Source organism: Rhincodon typus, chromosome 11, assembly GCF_021869965.1.
Source record: "Rhincodon typus isolate 14 chromosome 11, sRhiTyp1.1, whole genome shotgun sequence".
In the NCBI taxonomy this organism is placed as follows: Eukaryota; Metazoa; Chordata; class Chondrichthyes; order Orectolobiformes; family Rhincodontidae; genus Rhincodon; species Rhincodon typus.
Genome location: NC_063342.1, coordinates 2,490,389 through 2,516,286, shown reverse-complemented (window position 1 = coordinate 2,516,286; position 25,898 = coordinate 2,490,389).

Genomic DNA, 25,898 nt, shown 5'->3' with positions numbered 1-25,898 from the left:
GGAAACCTCCTGCTGATTACTGCATACTGTCCTCCCTCAGCTGATGAATCAGTATTCCTCAATGTTGAACAACACTTAGAGGAAGCACTGAGGATGGCAAGGGCACAAAATGTACTCTGGGTGGGGGATTTCAATGTCCACTACCAAGAGTGGCTTGGCAGCAGTGCTACTGATTGAGCTGGTCGGGTCCTACAGGACAAAGCTGCTAGACTGGGTCTGCGGCAGGTGTTGAGGGAACCAACAAGAGGGAGAAACATACTTGACCTCATCCTTACTAATCTGCCAGCTGCAGTTGCATCTGGCCATGACAGTATTGGTAAGAGTAAACATCGCACAGTCCTTGTGGAGATGAAGTCCCGCCTTCACATTGAGGATAACCTCCATCGTGTTGTGTGGCGTTATCACTATGCAAAATGGGACAGACTTCACACAGATCTAGCAACTCAAGACTGGGTATCCATGAGGCACTGTGGGCCATCAACAGCAGCAGAATTGTGCTCCAGCACAATCTGTAACTTCATGGCCTGGCATATCCCCCACTCAACCATTACCATCAAGCTGGGGGATCAACCCTGGTTCAATGAAGAGTGCAGGTGGGCATGCCAGGAGCAGCACCAAGCATACCTAAAGATGAGGTATTAATGTGGTGAAGCCACCAAACAGGAATACTTGCACACCAAACAGCAAAAGTAGCCAGTGATAGAGAGAGCTAAGTGATCCCACAACCAATGGATCAGATCTAAGCTCTGCAGTCCTGCCACATCCAGCCGTGAATGGTGGCGGACAATTAAACAGCTCACCGGAGTAGGAGGCTCCACAAATATCCCCATCCTCAATGATGGAAGAGCCCAGCACATCAGTGCAAAAGATTAGGCTGAAGCATTCGCAGCAATCTTTAGCCAGAAGTGCCGAGTGGATGATCAATCTCAGCCTTCTCCAGTGGTCCCCAGCATTACAGATAGCAGTCTTCAGCCAATTCGATTCACTCCACATGATATCAAGAAACAGTTGGAGACACTGGATACTGCAAAGTCTTCGAGTCTTGACAACATTCCGGCAATAGTACTGAAGACTTGTGCTCCAGAACTTGACGATCCCTTAGCCTAGCTGTTCCAGTACAGTTACAACACTGGTATCTACCCGACAATGTGGAAAATTGCCCAAGTATGTCCTGTACGTAAAAAGCAGGCCAAATCCAACCCGGCCAATTAACGCCCCATCAGTCTCCTCTCGATCATCAGGAAAGTGATGGAAGGTGTCAATAACAGTGCTATCAAGCAGCACCTGCTCAGCAATAACCTGCTCAATGAAGCTCAGTTTGGGTTCCACCAGGGCCACTCAGCTCCTGACTTCATTACAGCCTTGGCTTGAACAAGGACAAAAGAGTTGAATTCCAGAATTGAGGTGAGTGTGACAGCCCTTAACATCAAGGCTGCATTCGACCAAGTGTGGCATCAAGGAGCCCTAGCAAAACTGGAATGAATGAGTATCAGGGGCAAGCTCTCCAGTGGTTGGAATGTACCTGACACATAGAAAGATGGTTGTGGTTGTGTGAGGTCAATAATCTCAGCTCCAGGACATCTCTGCAGGAGTTCCTCAAGGTAGTGTCCCAGGCCCAACCATCTTCAGCTGCTTCATCAATGACCTTCCCTGTATCATAAGGTCAGAGATGGGGATGTTCGCCGATGATTGCACAATGTTCAGCACCATTCGTGACTCCTCAGATACCGAAGCAGTCCGTGTTCACATGCAGCAAGATCTGGACAATATCCAGGCTTGGGCTGACAAGTGGCAAGTGACATTCGCGCCACACAAATGCCAGGCTTTGATCATCACCAAAAAGAGACAATCTAACCACCATCCCTTGACATTCAATGGTGTTACCATCACTGAATCCCCCACTATCAACATCCTGGGGGTTACCATTGACCAGAAACTCAACTGGACTCACCACATTAACAGAGTGGCTACAAAAGCAGGCCAGAAGCTGGGAATACTGCGGCAAGTAACTCATCTCCTGACTCCCCAAAGCCTGTCCACCATCTACAAGGCACAAGTCAGGAGTGTGATGGAATACTCCCCACTTACCTGGATGAGTTCAGCCCCAACAACACTCAAGAAGCTTGACACCATCCAGGACAAAGCAGCCGGCTTGATTGGCACTACATCCACAAGCATCCACTCCCTCCATCACCAACGCTCAGTAACAGCAGTGTATACTATCTACAAGATGCACTGCAGAAGTTCACCAAAGATCCTCAGACAGCACCTTACAAACCCCCACCACTTCCATCTCGAAGGACAAGGGCAGCAGATATATGGGAACACCACCACCTCCAAGTTCCCCTCCAAGTCACTCACCATCCTGACTTGGAAATATATCGCCGCTCCTTCACTGTCGCTGGGTCAAAATACTGGAATTCCCTCCCTAATAGCTTTGTGGGTCAACCCACAGCAGGAGCTCTGCAGCGGTTCAAGAAGGCAGCTCACCACCACCTTCCCAAGGGCACCTCGGAATGGGCAAGAAATGCTGGCCAGCCAGCAATGCCCACAACCCACAAAAAATAAATAGAAAAAGAAAGGTAATTGTATCCAATCCTTTAAACTGTTTCAAAAATCACACTGACAAATGATGTCAGTTATTTTAAATATACTCATTAGGTGCTTTGAACTGCAAGCGAGATTTGAGGGACGCTGAGGAACATAAGAAGAATGTTGAGTCCCTCAAGCATGTTGATCTGTACCTGAAATCATTTATGTTTCTTTGTTGTGTTTCAAAAGTCAGTAATTATGAGGCAAAATGTTATTTTTCTTCCTGAAATAAATAGGGTTTTTTAAATTCGTTTAGCAGATGTAGGCTTCACTGGTTGGGCCAGCGTTTATTGCACATTCCTAATTGCCCTTGAGAAAGTGGTGTTGAGCTGCTTTCTTGAACTACTGCAATCTATTTGGTGTAGGTACATTACAATTGTTTTAGGAAGGGAATTTTATAAATTGAACCAGCATTAAGGAAGGAAAGGTGATATATTTCCAAGTCAAAGTGGTGAATGGTTTGGAGAGTAGCAGAGAGGTGGCGCTGTTCCTGTTTATCTGAAGCCCTTGTTCTTCTGGATAGTGGTAGTCATGGGTTTAAAGATGCTATCGAAGCAGCCTTGGTGAATTTCTGCAGTACATATTGTAGATTGTACTTACTCCTGCTTAATGCATCTTTCGTGAATGGAGTGAGGAAATTCATAAACATATGCTGCACAGAAGGATTCCGTTCAGGCCATCATGTCTGTGCTGGTCAACAAAGATCTGATGACATTAGTTCTATTTTCCATCTCTTGGCCTTTGGCCCTGGGACCTATGGCAATGCTAGTGAATATCGAATGCTGCTTACATTTTACAAGTGTTCCTGATTCAGCTTCTAACCTTTCAGGCAGTGAGTTCCAGCCACACTGTCTTCTGGATGAAAAAAAATTCTCCTCAGATCCCCTCGCAACCTTCTACCTCTTTCCTTCAATCCATGTCTTTTGTTTACTGACACCCCTCCTAAAGAAAAAATGCCTTCCTGTTCTCCATATCTATTCCCTTTATAACATAATACATCAATATCAAATACCCTGTCAAAATTCGCTGCCCTCAGCATGACAACCCAATCCTATCCAATATTTCAGATCCTTCAGCCCAGGCAACATTCGAGTAAATTTCCTCAGCACCCTTTCTCGTGAAATTACATCTTTCCTATAATTTAGTGAACAGAACTATACTCAATACCTCAGTTGTGGCCTTTTAAACATTTTTTAAACATTTTTTTCATGGATGCAGACATTGTTGGCTCGGTGCCTTCTTGAACCACTGGAGTCCATGTTCTGTAGGTAGATCCACAATGTCATCAGGGAGAGAATTCCAGGATTTTGCCTGGGAAAAGTGAAGAAAAGGTGATGTATTTCCAAAACAGGCTGGTGAGCAGCTTGGAGGGGATCTTGCAGGTGATGGTATTCCCATGTATCTGCTGCCCTTGACATTCTAGATGGTAAAGTTTTTGGGTTTGGAAGATGCTGTCTTAGAATCTTTGGTGAATTTCTACAGTGCAAGAGTAGATGATACACACTACTGCTGCAGAGCATTGGTGTTAAGATGGGTGAATGTTTGTGGATGTGCTGCCAATCAAGTGGGCTGCTTTGACTGAGATGATGTGAAACTTCTTGAGTGTTTTGGAGCTGCACCTCATCCAGGCAAGTGGGGCGTATTCCATCACATTCCTGCCTTATGCTTTGGAGGTGATGGTCAGGCTTTGTGGAGTCAGAAGGTGAGTACTCGCTGCAGTATTCAATTCAACTAGAGGCACTTTGTTCTACAGTAAAAGTCCTCAGTACTGTTGCTGGAACATTGCCTTGGCACTTAGTCTTTACAGCATTCAGTGCCTTCAGCCATTTCTTGACATCTTGTAGAGTGATTCGATTTAGCTGAAGACTGGCATTTGTGATGCAGGAATCACCAGAGGAGGCCAAATTTGGGCCAATCTTTCAACACTTACAATCAAATATTGCTGAAAATGCTTTAGCCGTATCCTTTGTAGTGATGTGTTAAATGATGTGTCCCCATCATTGAGTAGTTAGATTTTTGTGGAGCCTGCACCTCCAGTGAGTTTTTTAATTGTCCTCCAGCATTCAGAATTGAATGTGGCAGGACTGCAGAGCTTAGATTTGATGTGATTTGATTTGTGGGCTATGGAATCACTTATCTTGATCATCTGCTGCTTATACAGTCTATTCTGCAGTTAGCACTGTGTTGGGGGTCTCTTATGGTGCAGTGTTAATGTCCCTACCCTTAGACCTGCAGGTCTAGGTTCAAGTCCCACCTACTCCAGAGATGTGTAATAACATTCCTGAACAGGCTGATTAGAAAAATAGATTAAATAAGAAAAAAAGTATTAGTGCTGCATTTTAGCTTCACCAGGTTGACAACTCATTTTTAGATATGCTTGGTGCTGCTCTTTCCATGCCCTCCTGCATTTTTCACTGAACCAGAGTTGATTTCCTGGCTTGATGATACTGATTAAGTTGGCAATATGCAGTGCCATGAAATTCAGATTGTGTTTAAGTACAATTCAGCTATTGCTGATAGCTCATGGCACACCATTGGATGTCCAGCATTGAATTGCTAGATCTGTTGGAAGTCCATGCCATTTATAGAACATAGAACAGTACAGCACAGTACAGGCCCTTCGGCCCACAATGTTGTGCCAAACTTTTACCCTAATCTTAAGGTCTATCTAACCTCCACCCCTACCTTATACTGTCATCCATATGCCTATCTAATAGCCACTTAAATGCCCCTAATGAGGCCGACTCCACTAGCCTCTCCGGCAATGCATTCCACACCCCTACCATTCTCTGAGTAAAGAACCTACCTCTGACGTCTCCCCTATATCTACCTCCACTCACTTTAAAACTATGCCCCCTCATTATAGAGATAACAAGGTGTAGAGCTGGATGAACACAGCAGGCCAAGCAGCATCAGAGGAGCAGGAAGGCTGACGTTTCGAACCTAGACCCTTCTTCAGAAATAGGGGAGGGGAAGGGGGTTCTGAAATAAATAGGAGATAGGTCAGTCCAGGGAGGATGGACAGTTCACGGGGGGTGGGATGAGCTTAGTAGGTAGGAGATGTGGACACATTGTGGACTTCACAAGCTTCAAAATCTCCCCTCCGCCTACCGCATCCCTAAACCAGCCCAACTCGTCCCTGCCTCCCTAACCTGTCCTTCCTCCCACCTATCCCCTCCTCCCACCTCAAACCCCACCCCCATCTCCTACCTACTAACCTCATCCCGCCCCCTTGACCTGTCCATCCTCCTTGGACTGACCTATCTCCTCCTAACTCCCCACCTACACTCACCTTTACTGGCTCCATCCCCGCCTCTTTGACCTGTCTGTCTCTTCTCCTCTATCCATCTTCTATCCGCCTCCCCCTCTCTCCCTATTTATTTCAGAAACCCCCTTCCCCTCCCCCATTTCTGAAGAAGGGTCTAGGCCCGAAACATCAGCCTTCCTGCTCCTCTGATGCTGCTTGGCCTGCTGTGTTCATCCAGCTCTACACCTTGCTATCTCAGATTCTGCAGCATCTGCAGTTCCTACTATCTCTGCCCCCTCATAATAGCTACCTCCACCCGAGGAAAAAGTCCCTGGCTGTTCACTCTATCTATACCTCTGATCATTTTGTACACCTCTATCAAGTCACCTCTCATCCTTCATCGTTCTAAAGAGAAAAGCCCTAGCTGTCTCAACCTTTCCTCGTAAGACCTTCCCTCCATTCCAGGCAACATCCTGGTAAATCTCCTTTGCACCTTTTCCAACACTTCGATATCTTTCCTGTAATGAGGCAACCAGAACTGGACACAATACTCCAGATGTGGCCGAACCAGGGTTTTGTATAGCTGGAGCATAACTTCATGGCTTTAGCACAGTGATATTACCATAACACATGTAGAAGGGTATGCTCAATGTAAAGATAGAACTTTGTTTTTCAGGGAACTGTGTGGTGATATCCTGCTGATTCTCTCATGCACAGATGTGTCTGCAGAAGGCAGATCAGTAAAAATGAATTCAAGTATATTTTTCGCTTTTCATGTGTCCTTCACCATCTGCCTGTGACCCACTAAGTCCAATAGGCATTAAAAGTCCCCCACCGGTGGTAATTCTGCACCCTTGTTTGCCACCCTCTGAGTACTGTTCTGTATTGAGGATTACTGGTTTATCAGCTGAAGGCTGGCAGTATATGGTAATCAGCAAGAGGTTACTTTACCCATGTTTGACCTACCGTGAGATTTCATTCAATGTCGAGGATTCCCAAGGCAATTCCCTGTGAATGTCTATCACTGTGCGCCACTCTGGTGGGTCTGTCCTGTCAGTGGGACAGGACATGCCCAGAAATGGTGATGATGGTGTCCAGGGCATTGTCTGTAAGGTACGATTCCATAAGTATGATTCCATCAGCCTGTTGCTTTACTTGTCTGTGAGGGCACATTTTACATTGTCTTCACACTGAGCAGACCCTCCATGATGTTATGTGAAAATATTGGAGGGATTCATAAATAGGAAATATTGTTTCATTGTTGGGGGACATCATCTAATCCTGAGACATTGCTGCAGTCTAATGTGCTACTTCCAACCACCTACAGCTATATTGCGCAGTGCTCATTGTCATTCTCAGTCCTTAGAATTCTGTGCTGAATTCGGCAAGGCCAGGACAACATTCAGACTTAAACTTACATAAGTAACATCTGTTGCCATGCTTGTGCTAGGCGATAACCATTTCCATGAAGAGAGAATCTAGCCACCTCCCCTTGACATTTAATACTACTGTATTAACATTGCTGAATCCAGAAATGTAATGTTATCAGGGGTTACAATTGACGAAAATCATTAGTAGACGAGCCAAATAAATACCATGTGTACAAGAATCTGAGAATTCTGTAGTGAACGAGTTATATCTTGCTTTTCAAAGCCTGTCCATCATTTACATAATACAAGTCAAGATTGTGGAAGAGTTCTTTCTAATTTGTTAGGATCACATATACTTATATTTAAGAAATATATGGGAAAAATTGAATTCTTTGAAATCTTTGGACATTTCCTGGAATGAAAAGGGTTTTTAGCATGTGATTTATTGGCAATGAAACCAGCAGTGGTTAATTTCTTCAGAGATTGTAGGAACTACAGATGCTGGAGAATCTGAGATAACAAGATGTAGAGCTGGATGAACACTGCAGGCCAAGCAGCATCATAGGAGCAGGAAGGCCTTCCTGCTCCTATGATGCTGCTTGGCCTGCTGTGGTTAATTTCTTGTTTACTGGAGATCAAATGACTTTGAAGAGAACAGCAAAGTAAAGCTTTCAAGAAGAGGACAAATGGGGTTTATTGCCTTAACATCCAGAAAAACTTGACTTTGAGAGAACTGGAGGACTTCTATGCTTCAGGTTACATTGCAGTCCTCTCTGGTCTTAGAATTCTGCTACCTTCTTGAACCACTGTAGTATACCTGCTGTGGATTGCCCCACAATGCCAGTTGAGAGGGAATTCCAGAATTTTGACCCAGCGACAGTGAAGAAATGACAATATATTTCCAAGATAGTGAGTGGCTTCAAGGGGAACTTGCAGATGGTGGTTTTTTTATGTATCTGCTGCCCTTGTCCTTGTAAATGGAAAAGGTTGTGGATTTGGAAGATGCTGCCTGGGGATCTTTGAATTTCTGCAGTGTGTCTTGTAGATAGCACACACTACTGCTACTGAGTATTGCTGGTGGAAGGAGTGGATGCTTGTGATGTGGTGCCAATCAAGTGGTCTGCTTTGTCCTGGCTGGCATCAAGCTTTTTGAGTGTTGAAGCTGCACCTGTCCAGAAAATTGGGGAGTACTCCATCATGCTCCTGATTTTTTTGTCTTGTAGATGGTAGACTGGCTTTGGGGAGTCAGGATGTGAGTTACTTGCCACTGTATTCCTAGCCTCTGACCTCCTCTTGTAACCATTGGTATTTAGTGAGTTTCTGGTCAGTGGTAAGCCCCAGGATGTTGATTGTTGGGATTCAATGATGGTAACACCATTGAATATCAAGTGTTGTTGGTTAGCTTGTCTCTGATCAGAGATGGACATCGCCTGGCATTTGTGTGTTATTTGCTGCTTATCAGCCCAAGCCTGGGTGTTGTCCAGATGTTGTTGCATTTGAACACAGTCTGCTTCAATATCTGAGCAGTAGTGAATGGTGCTGTACATTGTGCAGTCATCAGCAAACAACCTGACATTTGATCTTATGATGGAGGGAAGGCCATTGATGAATCAGCTGAAAAAGGTTGAGCTTAGGACACGACGATGAGGAACTTGTGCTGAGGTGGCCTGGAGCTGAGATGACTAACCTGTAATAATCACAGCCATATTCCTGTGAACCAACTATGATTCCAACCAGCAGAGAGTTTTCCCCTGATTCCCATTTTGCTAAGGCTCCTTGATGTCACACCTGATCAAATGTGGCCTTGAAATCATAGTATCCCTACGGTGCAAATCAAGGCCATTCAGCCCATCACATCTGCACTGACCTTTCGAAGAGCATCCTACCTAGACCCAACCCTGTAAGCCTGCATGGGATTTTTACCATGGCTAACCCACCTAACCTGCACATCCCTGGACACAACAAGTAATTGTTATTAGCATGGCAAATCCACCTAACCTGCACGTCTTTGACTGTGGGAGGAAACCAGACAACCCAGAGGAAACCTACACAGACAGGGGGAGAACGTGCAAACAACACATAGGCAGTCGCCCAATGCTGGAATCAAACCTGGGTCCCTGGCATTCTGAGACCTCAGTGCCCAAACACCATGTCAAGGGCTGTCACTCTCACCCCACCTGTAAAATTTAGCTCTTTTGTCTATTTTTGAACTAAGGCTATAATGAAGTCGGGAGCTAAGTGGCCTGGTGGAACCTAAACTGGCGTTATTGAACAGGTTATTGCTGAGCAGGTGCTGCTTGATAGCACCGTTGATGACACCTTCCATCACTTTCCTGATGATCGAGAGTAGACTGATGGGACAGTAATTGTCCAGGTTGGATTTGTCCTGTTTTTTTCTGTGCAGGACATACCTGATTGGTACACATGAGGAACAATACTTCCCAAATCTTCAGATAACAGAAACTTTTAACAGGTTTCTATCTTACTTTAACATACACATGAAAGATAATGAAATTGGCATTATCGTTTACATAAATTGTTTAAAATGAGCATGTGGAGGCATAATGCAGTCAATTATAGAGCAGATAGGACACTTGGGAGTCCAGGGAGATTGTATTTTGTATCGGTCTAGTATAGCATAACTTCTTATATTTTGTGTGTCAGCTAATAAATGAAAGTACTTGAAATAGCTATCTATGAGTATGCATTCCAAGGTTTCCCTGTACTTTTACAAATGCCATTGTAAACATGCCTGTGGCCTAACCACAGCCTTGCCTTGACACAATTGTGCAGTGGCAGAGCAGCCATTGAACAGCCATGTCTCCATTGAGACCTTTACATGATCAGTTAAGGACTTCATCCCATTGCCACTGGAATGTAATTATCAAGAGGAGAGGTCTATGCCAAGCATCCACCCTGACAAATGTGAATGTACAGTCTGGTAGCAGACAAGTGAATAAGATGTATCCTTAATAGGCCACCTGAGCACTTCAAAGGTCCCTCTCCAGGTTTTTCCCTTATCGACACAGTTCCTCTTCTTCAGTCTACCTATTCCAGACCCCTCACCTCTTTTGCAACCCCTTGATGGCGTCTACCTGTCTGGCCCCATGAGACCTGCAGCGCAGGAGTGTAATCAGTCTTGGAGAACTGCCAGCTTATGACTGATCAACACCTCTATGAGCCTGGAGGTCATGCCTGACAAATCTACTGGAATTCTTTGAGGAGGTAATGAGCAAGATAGACAAAAGAGAGCCAGTGGATGTGATTTATTTGGATTTCCATAAGGCCTTGATAAGGTGTCGTACAGGAGGCTGCTCAGTAAGATGAGAGCCAATGGTGTTCGGATCAAGGTACTGGAATAGATTGAGGCTTGGTTGACTGGCAGAAGATAGAGAGTGGGCTTAAGGGGGACTTTTTCAGGATGGCCACAGACTTGTGGAGTTCCACAGGGGTCAGAGTTGGGACCACAGCTCTTTATGTTATACATTAACAATCTGAATGGAGGAACTGAGGTTATTGTTACTAATTTAACAGATGACACAAAGATTGGTGGAGTGACAAATAGTGTTGAGGAAGTGGGAGGCTGCAGAAGGACTTGGACATGCTAGGGAAGTGGGCAAATAGCTAGCAGATAGAATACAATGTGGGATAGCATAAGGTTATACATTTTAGCAGAAAGAATAGATGTATAGAGTATTTTCTAAATGGGGAAAGGCTTTGGAAATCTGAAGCACAAAGGGACTTGGAGTTCTAATTCAGGATTCTCTTAACGTTAGCATGCAAGTTCAGTTGGCAGTTAAGAAGGCAAATGCAATGTTAGTATTCATTTCGAGATGGCCACGATACAAGAACAGGGATGTACTGCTAAGGCTCTTTAAGATTCTAATCAGATTTGGAATGCATTTGAAATATTTTGAGTAGTTTTAGGCCCCATATATAAGAAAGAATGTTCTGGCCTTGGAGGGGGTCCAGAGGAGGTTCACAAGAATGATACCAGGAATGAAGGGCTTGCCATGAATCCCTACAGTGTGGAAACAGGCTATTCGGCCCAACAAGTCCACACCAACTCTCCAAAGAGCATCTCCCCCCAGATTCATCCCCCTACCTGATCCCTGTAACCCTGCATTTCCCATGGCTAATCCTTCTAACCTACACATCCCTGGACACTATGGCCAATTTAGGATGGTGAATCCACCTATCCTGCACATCTTTAGACTGTGGGAGGAAACCAAGTACTCAGAAGAAACCTATGTAGACAAGGGGAGAATGTGCAAACGCCACACAGACAGTCATCTGAGGCTGAAACTGAACCCTGGTGCTGTGAGGTAGCAGTGCTAACCACCGAGCCACCATGCCGCCCCAAATAAGGAGCATACTCAATGGAGTTTTGAAGAATAAGCGGGAGATCTCATTGAAACATACAGAATATTGAGAGGCCTAGAGAGGGTGGACATGGAGAAGATGTTTCCACTGGACTAGGACCCGAGGACATAGTCTCATAGTGGAGGGATGACCCTTTAGAACTCAAAGGAGGAGGAATTTCTTCAGCCAGAGGGTGATGAATCTGTGGAACTCATTGCTGCAAAAGGCTGTGGAGGCCAAGTCATTCAGTGTATTTAAGACAGAGATAGGTATGTTTGTGATTAGTAATGGGATTGAAGGCTACAGCGGGAAGGCAGGATAATGGGGTTGAGAAATGTTTCATCCACGATAGAGCGGCAGAGCAGACTTGTTCGACTGAATAGCCTAATTCACCTCCTATGTCTTGTGGTCTTATCGTCTTATAAGTCATAGGGAAAATACTGGAATCTGTTTCAAATGATGTTTCAATTGAAAACTTATAAGAATCTGATTGAGTAGAGTCAACATTGATTTATCAAGGGTAATCATGTTTGCCAAATCTGTTGGAGTTTTTTGATGATGTCATTCACAGCTTACGTAAGGAGGAACCTTATTAGGAGTACAAATGGTGTATTTGGATTTTAGCCTCAGTGAGACAGCATGTAGAATATTGTTGGCTTATCTAAAGAAGAATATACTTGCTAGCTACTTACTACTCCCCTCTCCCAGTATAAATGTTGCATTGGAGGCAGTCCAGAGGAGGTTGACTAAATTGATGACAGAGGTGAGAGGTTTGTCTAATGAAGAGAGATTGAGTAGTTTCTGCATATATTGTTTGGACTTTAAAAGAATGAGAGGAGATCAAATTGAGATATATAAGATGCTAAATGGGATTGATAAAGTAGATGTAGAGAGGATGTTTCCTCATGTGGGCCAATCAAAAACAAGAGGTCATTGTTTTAAATCTCCAACCGCTTATCCTAAAACTGAAATGAGGTGAAATTACTTCTGTCAAAGCATCGTGAATCTGTGGAATTCACTACCCCACGTGTGAGTACATTTAAAGAGAAGATGGACAGATTTATAATAAGTTGAGTTTAAAGGTTATGGAGAGTAGGCAGGAAAATAGAATTGAGGCAAGATGAGATCAGCCATGATTGTCTTAAATGGCGGAGCAGACCTGAAGGCCTGAACTGCCTACTCCTGCTCCTGATTTTTATCTCCTACATTCTTGAATTGGTATTCTTGGGAATTGTCCTGATGAGTGCAAACTGAAAAGCTTTGATGAAATGTGCCTTTTTTCCGTAATGCTGAAGTTCTGTACTGTCAAACAACTATTAATAAATAATTGTGGTTCCATTTGCAATATAAAATAATTCCGCTTCATTCCATCTTACCTCCACTGCCAATATACTTTCCATTCTCAATAAATCAGTGAATTCATAAAAATAAAATCAATGTACTGTGTCAAATAGAGAACTAATATTTAATGCTCTGCTCACTTTGTTGTAAAATAGATAAATAATATCACTGCGCACTCTCTGGAATAAATAAAAAGGTCCATCCCTGCTTTTCTGCCAAAATACACCTACTGCCAAGTGAATGAATGCAACCTTCAATCCTTCAGCTGAAATGTAACTCCAGTACATTTTCCCTTACTATTGATAAAGCATTCTGTTACACGTTTTCCACTTAAGTAAATAAATAAATTGATTCCTGCTTCACCACAATTATTTGCTGTCATTAAAATAGTGAAGCCTCCCAATAATAGGAAGTAACTTGATTATAATTACAAAGTTAATATATAAATAATATATATATATATATGCAGAGCAGAATATCCTTGACTAACTACTGACAACATGATGAAAGATCTGACGCAGAAAATGTTAAAAAGTGTTCAGCATATCAAACAATATCGGTGGAGAGAAAAGCAGAGGTAATATTTCAGAACAGTGACCTTCCATGAGAAGTGGAAAAGAGTACAGATTTAATATATTTTAGACAGGCATATAGTGACAGAAGGTAACAGGTGCAGGAAGGAAAGGAAAAAAAGTGATAGGATGAAAAGCAAGAGAAGTAAACTGGCTGAGTGCCTTCTTGATTTAAAGTGAAAGAAGGTGATGATGGGTCACAAAAGAAACTAATGGAAGGAAGAGGGTAGGTGCTGAGCCTTCGGTGTAAAAGATGAGGCTAAAGTTTTTGCAGCTAGATTAGTGGATAATCCATCTTGGTCTCCTCCTGACTTTCCCAATATCATAGATGCCATTCTTCAGCAAGTTCCATTCAGTCCATTATACTAAAGGTGGAACTAGCCACCCTCTTAGTCAGCTGTTCCAATTCAACTACAACACTGGCATTTACTCAACAATGCATAAAGTTCCCCAGGAATATGCTATTCACAAAAAGCAGGACAAATCCAATCAGGCCAATTATTACCCTATCAGTCTCTCAAATGTCAGCAAAATGGTGGAAAGTATTATTAACAATACTATAAAGTGGTAATTACTCAGAAACAGCCTTCTTACATATGCTAAGTTTGAATTCTACCAGCACGACTCAGGTTGGGATCTCGTAACAGCCTTGTTCCAAGCCTAGGCAGTAGAGTTAAATTCCAAGGGGGTGGTGAGAGTGATTACCCTTGATGCCAAGGTTTTTTTGACTGAGTATGGCACAAGGAGCCCCATCAAAATTGAAGTTGTCAGAAATCAAGAGGCAGTCTTTCCCCTGGTGTGGCTCATACCTAGCACAAAGGAAAATGTTTTTTGTTCATGGAGACCAGGCAACTCAGTCCAGGAAACCATTGAAGGATTTCCTCAGGGCAGTGTCCTGCACCCAGTGTTCTTCAGGACCTTACCAATGGTCCTCCTTTCATAATAAACTCAGAAGTGGGAATGTTTGCTGATGATTGTGCAACGTTCAGTACCATTCACAAATCCTCAGATGCTGAAGCTGGCCATGCTTCCTTGCAGCAAGATTATGACAGCATTCAAGTTTGGGCCAATAAGTGACATATAGAGTTTATGCTCCACAAATATCAGACATTGACCATCTCCAACAAGAGTGAATTCAACCATCTTCCAATGACATTCAACAGAATAAACAACACTAAAACCCCCAGCATTAATATCTCACCATTGGCCAGAAACTTAACTAGACCAACGACATAAATACTACAACTACAAGAATTGATCAGAGTCTGGAAATTTTGAAGTGAGTAACTCACCTCCCAGGCAGAATTTAGTGATGGCGATATGGATCCTGCCGTCCAGTTGGAAAATCAATAAAAGCCCTACCTTCACTTTCTGTATGATGCCTGACACTATTCTAAGGTAATCAGAGATTTAGCCAAACAGTGTTGGGTTTCTTACTGAATTAAGCCACCAGCAAGCTGGAAAATAAATCACAGATGTTCAATCAGGCCAGTCACTGTACGTTTCTGGTTGTGAAATTGGGAGTGCTGTCAACAGCAAGACCAAGGTGGTAGCTTTCTTTGAGCCATCCAAACGCAATGCAATACCTCTCAATCGGGCAGAAGACCTTTGAAAGAGGAGACTTCCTTCTAGAAAGACATAAGCAAACTCAGCAGGGTTTGTTGAGTGGTATTCCTAGAAGGCAAGTCACCCAGCTGCCTCTGTCTGCATACCTATGCTGACTGAATGCGGTCCTTAAATGGTGATAGGATTTCCACTCTTTCACCCAACCACGTGGATCCCCCAGCTCCAAATGTACCTCCATGAAGTGGTGGGAGAAGCCTTTAAACTCCACCTAATACTTCCCAAATCACCAAGGCATGTGTCACGATTGTGACCATATATTCTGCACTCATCTGCCAATGGCATTCATCATCCAAGATCAAGGCATCCCATCCAGCATCGTAAATATTTACTCCCTCCACCACTAACACAAAGTATCTACTTTTCACAAAATGCACTGGAGAAACTCACAAAGACTCCTCTGACAGCACCTTTCAAACCTGTGATCTATGTACCTAGAAGGACAAGGACAGCATCACTAACTGAAAATTCCCTTCCAACTCACATACTATCCTGACTTGGAATTATATTGCTATTTCTTCACTGACAATGAGTTGTACTTTTGTAATTTCCATCCCTTCAGCCCTGTGGGTATAGTTCTACAAATTAGAGTGTACAAGTTCAAGAATGTAGCTCACCATCAAAGGTAATTAGTGATGTAAAATAAATGCTGAGCTTTTCAGTGGTGTTTACATCCCAAGAATTAATTTTTTAAAGTTGTTGCACAAATAGATGATAGGATGCATTTTCTGAATTGAAAATTTTGCTGCTAATTTTATTTGAGGGATCATATTACATCCATTCCAAGTTGAGTTTGTATTTAAGTTAGCTTCCATTAATGAGCAAGAAAATCTGATGCAGGGATTTCCCAGCATTCATGCAACATATACCAAAAAGCCCAGACAATACTTTGGATAATTCTGCATATGCTGTCACTCACCTAATTTTTTTTTAGATTACTCACTAATAAAACCCCACAGAGCTGAAAAAGTAGATTACTGATTGAGTGGCAATGAATCTTATTTGCTGAGATCATGACCTTTTGTTTTGGCTTTCTTTAATATTGACATGTCCACCATTCCGTCACAGGTAGTCTTCAAACTTTCTAATGTATTTTTTTCTCCCTTAAGAGGTTGGCTAGTTCAAAACTATATCATTAGCGATGACAAAAGCACAAAAGTTTGGAAATTCAAATCATGTAAGTTTTTGGAGAGAGAAGCAGAGTTATTGGGATTTTTGCTACCAAGAGGGAGAGCTGGAGTGGGGAAATTTTCCAAGTCAGCAGACCCACCTCTATATAAAGGGGACTGTCACTTGCAGTTTTCATTCAGGAGGACTGGGGGAGAAGAGGGGGGAAGTGGAAAGGAGCTTATTCAGGTCCACTGACCCTAGACTAGAGGTGGCCACAAGGGCAGTTGAGTACTTGAAGTGACTTTTTAAAAGGCTTGCGTAGCTTCTATGGGACTTTGCTCATGCTGTTTCACGTGCTGTTAGACCCTCCAACTCCCAACTCATACTTCCTCACACTTACCTCTATCATCCATCCCCCAAGTTATCTGCATGCTGTTCATGACCCTTCCATATTGACCATGTTCCTCTCATGCTCCACTATGCCCATTGCATGTTCACTCACAAGTATAAAATACGCAGCCATATAGTTACAGTGGCACAAAATGTTGAAGAAAAAGATTATCCATTCATAAATCTGCTTTGTAAAAGAATTCTGTTCTTACAACTCTGTCAGTATCAATCATAGATAGCATTGATAATAGAAGCTTTCGCTCACCATATCTCTTGATCAAACAGAATGCCTATCCTTGGCAAGTAGAGAATTTTGGACTATTCTCATGATCTAGATGAACCCATGTGAAGGAAGTATCTCCAACTGCACAATCATGAGCTCCTTGTTTCAGAGCTCGAGCAACAACTAGATTCACTAAGATGCATCCGCAAGCCAGCAATCCACGTGGATAACATGAGAAGTGGTGACATCACAAGTTAGGGGCAGCAGGCTGTCCAAGTGAAACAGGCCAGTAACATAGAACATAGAACATTACAGTGCAGTACAGGCCCTTCGGCCCTCGATGTTGCGCCGACCTGTGAAACCAATCTGAAGCCCATCAAACCTAAACTATTCCATTATCATCCATATGTTTATCCAATGACCATTTAAATGCCCAAAGAAGCTATGCAAGCCTTTTAAAAAGTCACTTCAAGTACTCAACTGTCCTTGTGGCCACCTCCAGTCTAGGGTCAGTGGACCTGAATAAGCTCCCTTCCACTTCCCCTCTCTTCTCCCCCTCTTCTCCCCCAATGCAGGGCATTCCACGCCCTTACTACTCTCTGAGTAAAGAACCTACCTCTGACATCTGTCCTATATCTATCACGCCTCAATTTAAAGCTATGTCCCCTCGTGCTAGCCATCACCATCCGAGGAAAAAGGCTCCCACTGTCCACCCTATCTAATCCTCTGATCATCTTGTATGTCTCTATCAAGTCACCTCTTAACCTTCTTCTCTCTAACGAAAACAGCCTCAAGACCCTCAGCCTTTCCTCATAAGACCTTCAAACACAGGAGTCCCCTGAGGTGCCACTCATTAAGTGGTTTTCTTTTCTGAGTTCCAATTGGGTGATGGATCCTTGGAGGAGCCAAGCCTGCTGCACCATGGGTGGCCCAGCTATACAGGAGGAAAGGAAGAAATATGGAAGATAAGTAGTAATGGAGGATTCTTTAGTTATGAGAAAAGTCATGCATTTCTGCAGCCATCAATTTAATCCAAATTATTTTGTCATCTCCCTGGTGTTCGCATCAAGGGTATTACAGAACGGCTGCAGGATTTTCTCCTAGGAGAGGACCAACAGCAAGAGTTGTTTTCTACATTTGTACTAATTACATAAAAGGGAGTGTAACTTTGGTACATTTTGCTGCAAAGAACATGGAGAAGCAATTAAAAATAAAGGGTGCTATTCTAAAATGTATGCAAGAGCAGACAGACCTAGGTGTATATATGCATAAGTCATTAATGGCAGCAGGACCCAGAGTGCGAACTGTTGTCAGAGCATACAGTATTCTAGGCTTCATAAATAAGGGGAATAGAGTACAAGAGGAGGGAAGTTATGCCAAACTTATATAGGATGCTGATTAAACATTGAGTATTGTGAACAGTTCTGGGCACCACACTAAGTAAGGATATGAATTCACTGGACAGGGTGCTGAAGACGTCTACAAAAACGGTTCCACTTCTGCAATGAGGAAAGATTTAAGAAGTTGGACTGTTTTCCTTCAAGAGGAGAAGGCTAAGAGGAGATTTGATAAAATTTTTCAAAATCATGAGGGTTGTTCAAAGTAGATGGGGAGAAACTGTTTCTGTTTGTCAAAGTGTTGAGCACCAGATGGCACAATCTTAAAGTTTTTTACAAAAGAAGTAATTGTGAAATGAGGAAAAAAATCTTTTTTACATTGAGTGGCTAGGGTCTGGAATGCACTGCCTGGAAATGTGGTGGAGGCAGGTTCAACAAAGGCATTCAAAAGAGTATTGGATGATTATTTAAACAGAAACAATGTCAACTGTGGCTGTGTGGAATAATTGGGAGATTGGCACTAGGTTTAAATGCTTAGAGAGCTGGTGCTGTCTATGTTGAATGGTTTCCTTCTGCACGGTAATTATTTTGTGGTTCAGTGATCTGGTCCAAATAAACATTCAGACAATTAGACCACCTTAGAACTGTAAATGTCAGCAATTTGTTTCTCTAAATGAGCTTGCAGGAGGAAATCGGAGCACTCGGAGGAAACCCACGCAGACACGGGGAAAATGTGCAAACTTCACAGAGACAGTTGGCTGTGATTCAAGACTGACAAATGGATTAGTTCAGTAGGTGTTCTGTTTAACAGGTAGAAGAAAATAATTTGTCTTGATTAATTGACATATTTACATAAGTTAAATCTTTATTTATTCTGTTTTGCCAATGTCTGCATATTTTTCTCTGAGCAGCTTTTCAAATGTTTTATTTTGCATACAATTTCAAAATTCGCTGATGATATATTCAGCTCATTGCTTTTAAATGCTGTCCATACCAGCTGACTAAGCACCTAATGGACATGGGGCATGAAATAGATCTCTATAAATTTACCTTTCAAAATGTATCAAAAATCCAGGTGATGAAATAAGACTTATGCTTTATTCAATTAAAACAAAGTACTGCAAATGCTGGAAATCTTAAATGAAAACAAACATCGCTGAGAAACTCAGCAGGTCTGGCAGCATCTGTGCAGAGAAATCAGAGTTAATGTTTTGGGCCCAGTCACCCTTCTTCAAAACAGATTTTCTTCAGAATGGGTGGCATGGTGGCTCAGTGATTAGCACTGCTGCCACACAGAGCCAGGGACCCAGATTTAATTCCAGTCTTGGGTGACTGTCTATATGGAGTTTGCACATTGTCCCCATGGCTGCATGGGTTTCCTCTGAGTACTTCGGTTTCCACCCATAGTCAAAAGGTGGATTAGCCATTAAGTTGCCCTGTAGTGTCTGGGGCTATGCAGGCTAGATGGGTTAGCCATGGTAAATGTGGAGTTCTGGGGTAAGTTGGGGCAGGCTGGGTCTGGGTGGGATGCTGTTTGTAGGGTTGGTGCAGGACTCGACAGCCAAATGGCCTCTTTTCGCACTGTAGGGATTCTGTGATTCTATGAAAGGTTACTGGACCCAAAACGTTAACTCTGCTTTATCTCCACAGATAATGCCAGACCTGCTGGGTTTCTCCAGCAATTTCTGGTTCTGTTATACTCTATTAGCAAAAATTCAACTTTATTTTTCCTTGCAATTCTGTGCATTCAAATGCATGTTAACTGTTGGGCTCATGTAGTTGCCAATTGGAATCATGAGTGAACAGGTAGATTTTAAATTGTAAGTTGAGCATAAATTGTAGAAATATTAAACTACCTTCTCTAAGCAAAACTGATGTGCGCTAATGTCCACAGAAACGCTAACTTTCACATTCAAATCAGCTCGTCCACACTTCTCTAACTATTCTGGAGGTATGGATGTTGATGGCAAGGCCAGCATTTATTTTTCATGCATAGTTAACCTTGAAAGGGTTGTGGTAAACCACTACTTTGAACCACTAGAATGTATTTCTGAGTTGGGAACATATAATGGAGAATGTTCATTCACTATTTTATTGAACATTTACGTTTATTCAATGGAGAATTGCAAAGCTTGATTTACTATACTGTGCTAATAGCTCAATTAATGTCCACCTAATTTTTTTCCTTTGCAAAGAGAAGTGCAATCAATGCTGATGTAACAATGACCAGACACCTTTTTCATTTATGAGAGTATATTTTTTAACAAGCAACCCACAAACTGAAACAGTGAATGAATGCAGATTCAGTGTATTTAAGTTAATGTATTTACTTCACAAACATTCGATAAATTGCATGAAAGTATGCAACGTAGAAGCAGGATGATATATTTGTGCTTGGGAGTAGTACACTATCTTTCTCTAATCAGACTACTCCACAGGTCACAACAAATAGCAAATATGTATGTTCAATGTGTGGCAAATCATTAGCTTTCTCTATTTAGACTTTGAAAGGATCCAACAATCAAGTTTCTTTAGTATGTTGTAGAGGTGCCAATGTTGGACTGGGTTGGACAAGATCAAAAATCACACGAAACCAGGTTATAATCCAACTGGTTTATTTGAAAACACTAGCTTTGTGAGCATTGCTCCTCCCTCAGGTGTAGTGAGAGAGGAGGTATCAAGACACAGAATTTATAAGTAAAAGATGAAAGGATCATACAACTGATGCAAATGTATTGATTAAACCTAAAATGGCTGGCTGACTCCCTCCTGTTAAATCTTTATTTCAGTTAGAAAGGAGATGCAGGTTTTGATTGATTAAAATGCAAATCCCAGAATTTCTTTCAAGTTGCTGCCCGGAGATGTCATCTCAGGTCAGACAATGCATTTTAGGTACAAAAACAATGTTGCTGGAAAAGCTCAGCAGGTCTGGCAGCATCTGTGAAGGTAAAAACAGAGGTAACATTTCGGGTCCGGTGACCCTTCCTCAGAACTGGGTCTCCAGACCCGAAACGTTAACTCTGTTTTTTCCTTCACAGATGCTGCCAGACCTGCTGAGCTTTTCCAGCAACTTTGTTTTTGTTCCTGATTTACAGCATCCACAGTTCTTTGGGTCTTTATTTTATAATACATTTTAGGTGTGAGGCCTTGTTTAGAATCTGTCTGTGTTTTAACCTGGAGTCAGTCTTTTTTAATAGAATCTCTGCAGTGTGAAAACAGGCTATTCGGCCCATCAAGTCCACACCAACTCTCTGAAGAGCATCCTGCCCAGGCCCACTCACTCCACCCTATAATCCTACATTCCCCATGGCTTACCCACTTAGCCTGCACATTCCTGGACACTATGGACAATTTAGCATGGCCAATCCACTTCTTTGGACTGCAGGAGGAAATCGGAGCACTTGAGGGAAACCCACACAGATATGTGGGGAATGTGCAAATTCCACACAGACAGTTGCCCAAGGCTGGAATCAAACCCCAGCTCCCTGACACTGTGAAGCAGTAGTGCTAACCACTGAGACACCATGCCGTACCAGAACCATTGTTTTGTTTAAAAACCAGCATGAGAGAGAGTGAGTCTTTGACATGCAAGTGGGAATTTGTTTGCATTGGGAGAATTTTATAAACAGACAGAATAAGCATTGAGGAGCATTAACTTGATTTCAGTTACAAGGATCAAGAATTATTTTTAAAAATCCACTACTTTTGATTTTCTATTTGCCCAAGTCCTCGATGAAAGTAGATGTATGAAACAGTTTCTCCTAGAGAAAGAAGTTAGTTCAGAAAAGGTAGAAAGTAAGTTACCTTAATATAAGGACTTTTGTTTGAAAATTTCAGACTTGGAAGTGTTTGATTAGAACCCTGAAGGCATTATTCAAAGCTGTGAATACTCAAGGAAGACCCACTAAAAATCTCAAGACCAGGAATTGAGAGCAACAGTTAAGTTAAACCAATGGATGCAAGAGAGAAGGATATTCTGTCAGAGATAGTAGGAACTGCAGATGCTGGAGAATCCGAGACAACAAGGTGCAGGGCTGGATGAACACAGCAGGCCAAGCAGCATCATAGGAGCAGAGAGGCTGACGTTTCGGGCCTAGACCCTTCATCAGAAAAGGGGGAGGGGAAGGGGGTTTTGAAATAAATAGGGAGAGAGTGGGAGGCGGATAGAAGAGGGATAGAGGAGAGGATAGGTGGAGAGGAAACAAACAGGTCGAAGAGGCGGGGATGGGGCCAGGAAAGGTGAGTGTAGGTAGGGAGTTAGGAAGGGGATAGGTCAGTCCAGGGAGGACGGACAGGTCAAGGGGGCGGGATGAGGTTGGTCGGTAGGAGATGGAGGTGCGGCTTGGGGTGGGAGGAGGGGATAGGTGGGAGGAAGAACAGGTTAGGGAGGCAGGGACGAGTTGGACTGGTTTTGGGATGCGGTGGGGGGAGGGGAGATTTTGAAACTTGTGAAATCCACATTGATACCATTGGGCTGCAGGGTTCCCAAGCGGAATATGAGTTGCTGTTCCTGCAACCTTCGGGTGGCATCGTTGTGGCACTGCAGGAGGCCCAGGATGGACATGTCGTCTGAGGAATGGGAGGGGGAGTTGAAATGGTTCGCGACTGGGAGGTGCAGTTGTTTGTTGCGAACCGAGCGTAAGTGTTCTGCAAAGCGGTCCCCGAGTCTCCGCTTGGTTTCCCCGATGTAGAGGAAGCCACACCGGGTACAGCGGATGCAGTATACCACATTGGCAGATGTGCAGGTGAACATCTGCTTGATGTGGAAAGTCTTCTTGGGGCCTGGGATGGGGGTGAGGGAGGAGGTATGGGGGCAGGTGTAGCACTTCCTGCGGTTGCAGGGAAAAGTGCCGGGTGTGGTGGAGCTGGAGGGGAGTGTGGAGCGGACAAGGGAGTCATGGAGAGAGTGGTCCCTCCGGAAAGCAGATAAGGGTGGGGGGGGAAAGATGTCTTTGGTGGTGGGGTCGGATTGCAGATGGCGGAAGTGTCGGAGGATGATGCGTTGGATCCGGAGGTTGGTGGGGTGGTACGTGAGGACGAGGGGGATTCTTTTTTGGTTTTTATTGCGTGGACGGGGTGTGAGGGATGAGGTGCGGGAGATGTGGGAGACACGGTTGAGGGCGTTCTCGACCACCGAGGAGGGGAAGTTACGGTCCTTGAAAAACGAGGACATTCTTCTGTCTGATGTTTGAGTACAGTAAAGTGATCCTATTGGGATAGATGAAGTGTTGTATTTTGACTGGATGTTTTGAAATTGTTCAAGTTATGTTGTATATAAAGAGTTTGGTTGATTCTATTTTAATTTATTTTCTTTTGTTCAAATTAGATAGAATCCTTACCGTGTAGAAACAGGCTATTTGGCCCAACAAGTCCACGTTAAGTCTCTGAAAAGCATCCCACCCAGACCATAGCCTGTCCCTGTAACCCTGCATTTCCCATGGCTATCCACCTAATTTACACATCCCTGAACACTACAGTCAATTTAGCATAGCCAATCCTAATTTGCACATCTTTGGACATGGGAGGAAACCAGGGCACACGGAGGAAACTCACGCAGGCACAGGGAGAATGTGCAAACTCCACACAGATAGTCAGCCAAGGTTGGAATTGAACCTGGGTCCCTGGCACTGTAAGGCAGCAGTGCTAACCACTAAGCCATTGTGATCTGTGGCATTATGTGTTTGTGTTTCAATGAAGGCTACTTCATTAATGGAACAAAAAGAAATATGATCCACCAAGCCTGATTTTAGTCTGGGATCTGACTTATCCCGTAATAATATCAGCTGAGATCAAAACACAGGCAAATATTTTCCGTGAAGTTCAAGCAACCAAAATTAAAAATTAAATGTAACAATGCAGTTTCCAAGAAATACCTTGTGAAAAAAATTCCAATATGTTTTGTCACTGACTTCTTAAGAAAAGCTCATCCAGGCATCACCACAATCCTTCAAACCTAAATCCATAAAACTTATTAAATATGAAGCTACCATAATATGAAGCATACTTCAGTGTGAATTACAATTGTATGCCTTTTTTTAAAAAATGTAATGTAAATTGACTACCTCTCATAGCTTCAGGACCCCCGAAATACTTTGCAGCCAATGAACCATTTTTGCAGCATAGTCACTGTTGTAGGAATCACAGCAGGCAGTTTGCAAGTCGAAACATCCCAAAAGTAACAATGACTGATAATCTGTTTCTTTTATGAGGAAACTAAGAAATTAATTTCTTCTGAAAAAAAATTGTTATTAATGATCTGTGACGTAGATCATGGAGATTCTGACTTTGTTTTTAAAGCATGTGATATATACATTTATGGGCTGAAATAATTCTTTACTAAATTTTCACTCAGAGAATAATGTCTTGCTGATGTAAGATACATTTGCAATTTGAAGCTGTTATGTATCATGTTGTGCTGGTTAAGAGGGTCACTGTGTGAATGTGATTAATGTCGATACTCATCATTCAACTCTGTCATGAAGGCATATGCCCTTCACAGACCACTGATTCCTGATGTTTCCATCTCAATGTTAACCATACATAGGAATTGCAAGTTTGCAAAGAAATGGATGTTCTGGCATGTCTAAAATGGGCATTGATGGAATAAAATTCATTTTCACAAGTGGAGTTGAAAAAGATTTTCTTTTCTCCTAATCTGTTAACTATGCACATATTACATTAAATCACTGCAGTGATTCTCTTTTCCTTTGTAGCATTATCTTTCAAGCAAGGAGCTGAAAGCAACTTGTGCACTTCTATTGTGAATGGCTTTTAACCAGCACTTGATTGATACTATTCACATTTACCACTAATAGCACTGCATAAAAATCCACTAATTTAAATTGTGACATGATTTGCTATCTGTATTGTTGCCAGTTGTATTTGTATTAGAATACCACAGACAGAAAATTGAACATTGTGATTGGCTTTATGTGAGACTCTTTATTACATTACTTCAAGTTAGTTCCATGACTACCGCTAATGGCAAAGCCTGTAACATCTCACATGTTCACCCAGAGATCAAAATCTTTCATTCCCAAACTTTTCCATTTTGCAGCCAAAATGTAGAAGTGAGAGTGTTCAGTAATGGTGGATTCTCTGTGGCCATTAACAAGAAAGCTCAACAAATGAAGTTTGTCAAAAGCTGACGAGTGATATGGTGAGCAAATCATGGACCTCAACATTGAATTTGCATCTTGCCAGAAGTTGGGGAGCTCCAGTGTTGAGTGTTATCGTGGAGGAGATGCAGTTGTATATCTTCACTGATTGCAGTCGGTGGATCAGAAAGCTGAGGATCCAGTTGCTGAGAGCGGAGCCAAGACCTAGGTCTTGGAGTTTTGAGATCAGTCTGGAGGGGTTAATGGCGTTGAAGGCAGAGCTGTAGTTGATGAGCAGGAGTTGGACGGAGGTGTCCTTGTTGTCCACATGTTACAGGGATGAGTGCAGGTCTAGGGAAATGGTGTCTGCTGTGGAACTATTACGTCAGTAGACAAACTACAGGGTATCAAGGCAAGCTGGGAGATTAGAGTTGATCTGGGCCATGACCAGACTCTCGAAGCACTTCATGATTATGGAAGTCAGAGCCACTGGGTGGTTGTCATTAAGACACATTACATGTGCTTTCTTAGGTACAGGGCTGATGGTGGTCTTCATGAAGCAGGTGGGGACTTCAGCTTGTAGGAGGGAGAGGTTAAAGATGTCAGTGAATACCTCCGCCAGTTGGTCTGCACA